This window comes from Cyprinodon variegatus, unplaced genomic scaffold (assembly GCF_000732505.1).
Source record: "Cyprinodon variegatus isolate N-32 unplaced genomic scaffold, C_variegatus-1.0 Scaffold1324, whole genome shotgun sequence".
Classification (NCBI taxonomy): domain Eukaryota; kingdom Metazoa; phylum Chordata; class Actinopteri; order Cyprinodontiformes; family Cyprinodontidae; genus Cyprinodon; species Cyprinodon variegatus.
This window is the reverse complement of record NW_015151777.1, coordinates 78,928-86,956: the sequence shown is the minus strand read 5'-3', so window position 1 is coordinate 86,956 and position 8,029 is coordinate 78,928.

Here is an 8,029-nt window from a genome sequence, read left to right as displayed (position 1 = left end):
AGGTGTGGGAGATTTTTTGCATGTGGGAAAAGTTTTGGCTTTCCAGATGAACTCTCTTTGACATCCATTTTTGTAAATGCCTCAAACTCATTTTAAATATGGACTAAAGCATTCTTTATTGCTTTGGACCTAAAACTAGAGACCCAGATCTGTTTATACAGAAATTAGATTAGGTATATTCACAAATGTATTTTGAGTGTTTCTTTATATACTCGACAATGTTTGGGTGGTGGAATTAAGGAGTGACATGTTGTTAGACACAATCATGATTTACACTGCAGGCTATATTTTTTTTTTGCCATGCCTCTCAATTGGTAAGACAGTCAGGTAGGATGCCACTTGGCCTCCCAAGAGGAGCCTCCATATAGTGCTTCCGGTAGTCTCAAAAGATGGAGACAAAGTAATGTGTCTGTTGCCCGGCGATACGCACAAGGAGCATTGGGTGCATGTTAGAAAGGGAGGGTCAAAGCTCAGCAGCAAAGTAAAACAAATATTTTCCTTCTTCTCTGCCTCAACAAATAAACTCTTGCTAGGCTGGAATTTGGAATTCACTGAGGAGAACTCTAAAAGGAACCAAAGATAAATTCACACTGCACCAACAATTTTCCAACTAGTAAAGTATCAAAATAGCCTCAAATGAATGCAATATGTATGTAACCTTTGTTTAACCAGGAATGTCTTGATGACATTGCAAATTTCTTTGAACAAGAGAGACCTGGGCAGACCTAATAACAACCGATAATAACAAAAAAACTGTAGATATCAAAACCAGATAATATAAAATATAGATTGCAAAAGAAAGAAAGACAAAAACAAACACAACCATGTATATACAGTAGAATTGAATTCAGAATTTGCAAAAAAAAATTATATCTATACAGATTAAAAAGGAGTGGCCTTAAATGCATTAAACATCTATTCAATTCAACTTTAAGTCATTCTGCAGTTTATTTCAATCTGTAGAAGCAGACAACTTGAAAGATTTTTGTCATTCTCAAAATGAGTTGTCCAACCACAGAGATTATGAATGGCTAGTTTTTTAACAATGTACGGCAATAGATATAACATATAACTGTTATAATAGGTTTTGTAGCAAAAAGGTATTCAACTATACAGTCCAGTTAAACAAACAGCGATCCATGGAACTCCCTTAGTCTGCATTTATGTTTGTATGTGTCTGCAGGTTTACCAGTAGTTCCTAGAATTTCTAAAAGTACAATGAGAGGCACATATTTTAGTTATCCGGCTACTGCCCTGGGGAACCAACTACCAGTTTTTAAGGCCAGGCTAAAAACTCTCCTTTTTGATAAAGCTTATAGTTATATTAGTTCAGGTTATCCTGAGGTAACTCTATAGTTATACTGCTATAGGCTTAGATTGCTGGAAGAAATAGGAACTATTTTTTATTTTTCTGCTTCATTTTATCTCTCCTCTCCCATTCTGCAGTATTTCTTAGTTCAATCTCTAATGTTATGCTCTCTCTTCTTTTTCTCATAGTAGCTTCATCTGCTCTGTTCCTGTTTGGCCGTGACACTATCCTGAAGAAAAATTTCAGCTGTGCTGCTGCTATTAACGCCTTTGTTTATAGATCTTGGAGTTTCTCTGACTGTGACTAACTGTATGGGCTCCCTTTCATCCTCTGTTTCCTGGACAGGGCCTCTTGTAGAGCTGATTGACAGTTGCCTTTTAGATGTCTGCTTCTTTTTCTATCTCTGCTTCTGTCTCCTTCAACCTCAGTCGGCCTTGGCAGATGACCACTCACACTAAGCTCTGGTTCTGCTGGAGGTTTCTTCCTGTTTAAAGGGAGTTTTCCTCTCCACTGTCGCTACAAGGATGCTTAGTGCGAGGGATTGCTTTCAAGTCAATGAGTCGATGCAATCAGCTGGTGCCTTGAGATGACATGTGTTTTGGATTGGCGCTATATTAATAAACTGAATTGTATTTAATTAAGAATGTTTGTTTTTGTTCAATGTCTGCCTAATGTAACAATTCTGGGATAAAGGAAGGTATTTTTCTTTTCCTTTTTGCTATGGGTTTCGGCTCTGTTCCCTAAACTATCTATGCTGCCTTTAGTCAGGGTAATTGAGGCAGACAGAAAGCCATCCGGGACCCACAACTGATATTTAGACTTAATGGCTTTCAGAGAATCTGCATCTGCTGCCATCTGCACCCTCAACACACGAATGGCTGATGCTCCTACTACTGAGAAAAAGGAATACAGCCGGACTGTGTTCTTGTAAAATTGTGTGTGAATTTCGTTCCCATCTTGTCTTTAAGGTTTCCATGATTAGTATTTGTCACAGGCATCAGAAGCATTCAGAGTTTCAGGTTAAATATTCAATCAATCTCCACCTATGCAGATGTGTGCTTTCATTAAACAATTTCTGTAGGATTTTTGCTTAAAATTAAGAGATTACATAAAAGTAAAAAAAAAAACAAAAGAAAATGGTGTATAGGGTTCAACTGTGGCTTTATATAATAACTCACATAGAAGGAGGTAGCTAAATGGAAGGAAACATAAAGCTTTGACTCAGTGAGGCAAATTATACAAAATATGTTCAGAAGGTGATGCTTAGATAAACGACCAGAGGCCAGTGCTTTAGTCAGTCTGTCCTACTCTCTTGTTCTTCCAACTCCTGCGGGCTGCTATTGTAACAGCCTCATTAAGTTTTATAGAATCGCTATTATGCTTCCTCAGCTGAGGTTCCAGGGGGTTAATTTAAATTTGGTTTTCTTTCATCAAATGCTTTATGGCTTCATGGAGCTCTAGTCCTCTGGGCTTTCACAGTTAATGATTGCTGCTATAACCCTGCTATCTATGCGAACCAAACAATCTGACAATTATTAAAATTTGTTTTAAACTTGTTCTTAAAACAGGAGTAATTGCATTTAAAATTAACATACCATTTAAAAAGTGCTTATATATATAGACAAGAGTTCAGTTGAGGTGAGAGTTGAGTTCCTACAGGTTTTTATAGCGATGCCAACTAAAAACCCTTCTAACAGCCTTAAATGGTCTTAAATTAGATAATTGCTGGTTTGCAGTGTTTAATCTGTCACATTAATATTGTGGTAGTGTGTTGAAACTATTCGACATACAATAATTAAATGTGTTGACAAACAAACCTGTCTTATTATGCTTTTTGAAATTTCCATTGACATACTAGCTTTATGATAAGCAATTTTAATTGCTTGGCTGACATTTACTTACTGTATAAGCAGTATTATTTAGATTTTTTTTTCCTTTTGTTTTTTTTTTTTTACAAATGGTTGCTTTTAACAATGACAGACAGCTTTATTTTCTAAACTCAATTCTTCAATCTTTAGTTGCCACTTATATTTGACATTTCAAGAAAACCTTTTACTTTGTTCCCTGAAACGAAAGATGCCCAAAGAGACTTTCAAACCTTTTTCGATGCAAAGTAAGAACACATCTTCTTCATAAGCACTGTAGGCAGGTCTCTGAAGCACATATTAAAAGGTATTGTTGTCTCCTCGTACGGTACATGGTAAAACAATATCAAAATACAAATTCAAAAGTTAAAATGCAGCGATATTAGGTACAAAACATTTTTATAAATCTAATCCTCACTCTTGTTTGTCTTGTTTTCAGGGTTACAGGGTTTACTGCTTAGATTTCAGGCTATAACTGTCATCTTTAGAGAAGAATGACTCTGAATCAGGGCAACCACAGAGACAGTAAGCTTTGTTAAGGAAAAGCTTTATTTAATAAATAACAGGAAATGGTGTCTGACAGGATCTTCCTGGGTTCTGCTTTGGGAAAAGATAGGGTGATGGTGAATAACTGGTCAGAGGATGTGGGATGGTGGAGAAAGCTGAACTCACAGGGTTTGAGGTTGTTTTTGGCTTGGAAGGATGGTGTCCTTGGTCCAGGCGCAAATTGAGACTCTTTCTTTCTGGTGATGGTGTGCAGGCGGGCTCCTGGAGGAGGACTGCAGCAGACTGTGACCTAAGAGATCTAACAGATGAGGAAGGTCCAGGCTTGGAGGTTCAGTTGGCTTGGTTGGTAACTAGGAGGGAAAAGGCAGAGACACAGAACTAGATCTGGCTTTAAGAGAAATCTTGAAGCAAGCTGGTAGGTCATATGCCACGCTGGTAGCGAGAAAGAACTAACACTCTCCTCCTGCTCCCAGCTCTTTAAGTAGGCTCCAAATTAACACAGATGAACCGCACCTCCCCATCACACCCTGCAGAGAAGAGAGACACCAGACCTGCAGTAAGACAATAACTATTTTCCTTCAACATTACTTCAACATTTCTTTTCTTTAACAATACTTATTCTAACCACATAATTGTGGTTAGAATAAGTGGTTAAAATGCTAGCTTTGATTCTAATAACCATTAAATCAGTGTAATATATTCTGCTTTGCTTTACAGATAACAGCAATGTCTCAAGCAGAATGAAGGTAACAGCTACCATGTCCAGCGCCAAACCACGTCCTTAGAATCTCAAACCGCAAGAAAGGAAAGCCATGAAATCCCTTAGCCAGGACCAAAGCATCACCATATTACCAGCAGACAAAGGAAGATGCCCCGTGGTCCTCAACACTTCGGACTACGAGGCCGACTGGGGTTCAAGGAGGGTCGAATAGGTCATTGAAAAGGCCATAGATAACAGCACAGAGCTGTGGAGAAAAGCAAATGAGAAAAGACTAAATATTTGTAGACTACTTGTACACCATTGGCAAGAATGGTCTATCATTCAAAATACAGCCAGCCCTCGCTGAACTTCAGCACTTCAATCCAGGAAACAAGTTGCACCTAGACAAAGCCTGCCAACATTTTTACGTTTATCGGAGAAAAAAGGTGAATATGTTGGTTGTCAAGATTTGTTCAACATCCTAATCAAGTGCACAAAAATGTCTTGCAAAACTTTCCTCATTTACAATCTTTTCAATCAGGTTTGAATAAACTTACTGAGCTGAATGCTGGAAGCATTGCTGGGGAAGCAATCTACAACTCACTATTACACTGCCTCAATGATGACGTTATTCAGTGGGCTCAGCTGCTTGGATTCGCTACGGACAGGGCATCTGTCATGATGGGAAAAAAACAAAGGGTTTGCCACACCGATGCGAGATTAGTTTGGTGTTGATCGATTTCTCCACCGTTCAGTAAATTTCTCCACTGTCAGATCAATAATGTCAATCAATCAATACATTGCATGTAGCAAAAACTGGAACTTGCTGTGCATGGCACAGTCAAAAAGATCACCCAAGCAAGTCACTCCAAATGGTCACGCGTTTTCTCCAAAGCCCATGTGGGAAGTAGAAGCAGTAGCTACTGAACGTTGTATCCACACAAAAAAAGTTTTTGATGTCCACTAGCTGTCATGCACATCAGTGACAACAAACTTCGTCTCTGCTCTTGGTGAAATCGTCAGGTAGAAACTGGAACTATACGCTGTCCGCTGCTGTGGTGCTGAATCCATCCACCTGTTCATCTGATGAAGAGGACCACACCCTGTTCAGCAACACCGAAGTGCTTTATCTGATTGATTGATTAATTGACTTTATGGATCTCACAGTGGAGAAAAAGTACTCGTTACATTGGCTCAAACAGTCAAAAAGAAGTCAAGGAACAGTCAAGGAAGAAAAGGTGCATGGGGTATATGAGTGCATCCATATATATATACATATATATGCTGCAGTCTTTTTTTTAAAGCAGAATCATATCCCCTCACATTAATTCCCCCCCTGTACTTTTAACGAAGGACTTTAGATAATACAAGCACCAAGGCAGCATTGGTGAACACCTTTAAAATTTGATGACTGCCGTTTACATGCTCACTGTTTCCACAGCAAAGTGTGAGCTGGGATTCAGTGCAATGAACGCAATTTTGACAGATGAAAGGAATAGCATGATGAAACAGAAACAGAACAATCTTGTCTTTATCACTGTGACTGCCCCAGAAGTGGAATTATTCCTTCCAGAAAATTATGCAGAGATGTAGAAGATAAAGCCAACATGCTCCTGCTGATTACACCACGAGGAAAAAGTTGACAAAAGCTGAGATCCCACTCTAAACCAGACTGTTCCGCTAAGACCGGGTTATTATTAGTAGTAGTAATTATTATTATTATTATTACTATTATTATTATCTTAACAAACTTTGGTGGATATGTAAGGATTAAAAACAATGAGCCGGCCAAATTAATGGACAACATGCAGTGGAGTAGCCTATAAAAGGAAAATCCGCCTCAATTTATCTTTTTCGCTTAAAAACACCCACTTCTACCAGTGCAAGCTAGCTGGTCTGACCCTACTGGTTTGCATGTTGCTATATGCATGCCTATAGTTGAGTTACAAACTTGTAGACATGTTCATATAAACAAAAAATAATTAATAAGACATTTAATAACAACCACCACTTTGTTATTTTCAGGGACATAAATCAAAACCCTAACCCTTAAATCTTCCAGAGATGTCCTGTGATCTGATGAAACTATTGTGATCTAATGAAATCTAAGGATTTTTAGCAGACTTACCATTATTATATGTGGAGAAAAAACAAGAATACATAAGCTGAGAATCCCATGCCAACTGTTAAGTACAGGGGTAGCAGCATGATATAGATATTTTGCTGCTGTTGCACATGACAAAAAAAACAACAACAAATAAATAGCAAAATGAGGAAAGAAAATGTAGTTGAAATGTTAAGGTTAAAGCTTCCGTGGAAAGGGTTTTTTCAAAAGGATATTGAAACTATGCATAATGGGAGAATAGCAAGAGAGGAAAACAAAGTCTTGTTTTTGAGTATCCATAATAACAATTGAATTAATGGGATAAACCAGCAAACTATGGGCTCAGCCTGTAGAATGCCCAAAAAGTCTAGTCATAAAGTAAAAATGCAATTCTTGCTCTGGAGAGAAATGGAGTTCTTTTTGACACATATTTTGACTTCTTATCAATATCAATCAGAAACTGCAGCTTTTGTAAAAAGAAAAATTCATTTCAGTCATTTTTTTATACTACTTGTAATAGTTATTGTTTTATTAAGCTGAAAGACAAAAATAAATATTGACTGAGATTTGTTGACATTTACACAGTTTATAAAGCAGTTTTTACATTAGTAGACTGTGTTATTGGACAAGAGTTTAACAGAATTTAACTGTTTCATACAGATTTATCTATTTTGTACTCTCTGATCATGTGTGGGCACATTTACGTAATGCAAAAGTGCTTGTGAGAATGTTTTTACAGTATATGCATGTATAATGACAGGAAAGCTAGGAGAGCAGGTGTCAGCAATTCCGGCATTGCTTTGCCTCTTATCCCCTATTCACCCAGACCGTTTCTATGGAAACGAATGAATAGCTTGCAAGATGGATGATTGGTGCCAATCCAACAGTCATTGGTCTCATAATGGACACCCACTTGGGGAAAAAAAAAATAGTAAATTAACACTAAGAAAAGCATTTTATAGAATACATGACTGAGTTGATTTGTGAAAGATCTATTCAGTTTTCTTTTCATATTTTGAAATTGAAACATGTCTTGGAAAATGTTATATATTTTTTAAATCATATAAGTAATCATTATTTTGTTTTGTAACGCAACTACCAAAACAACCACCTGGTCTATAATTACACAAAAAGAATAATAATAATAGATAATATGGATAATAGATAAGATATACCTTTGTAAACATTTAATAACACTGTATTTTGATCAAAGAAAAGTGAAAGGAACAGTGAAATGTACACACCTATGTGTCTGGAGAAAATCACTGTCCTCTTTTGTAAGTCCTCTTTTGTCCTCATATGTGAGTGAGGACTAGAGATACTTCCATGATTGATAACAATTTAAAATCTATAATAGAGAAGAACATACTGTACAGTCTTAATGATTTATTGGCAGCAGATATCTCAACTAAAAACTTAGCAAAAAGAAATTCACATTTATTTAAAAAAGGCAAAACACATTCTTGAAACATTCCTTAAACCTTTTAATATCTACAATAGAAAATATATATCACTGCATGAAAAGTGGGATTTTCGTCAATATG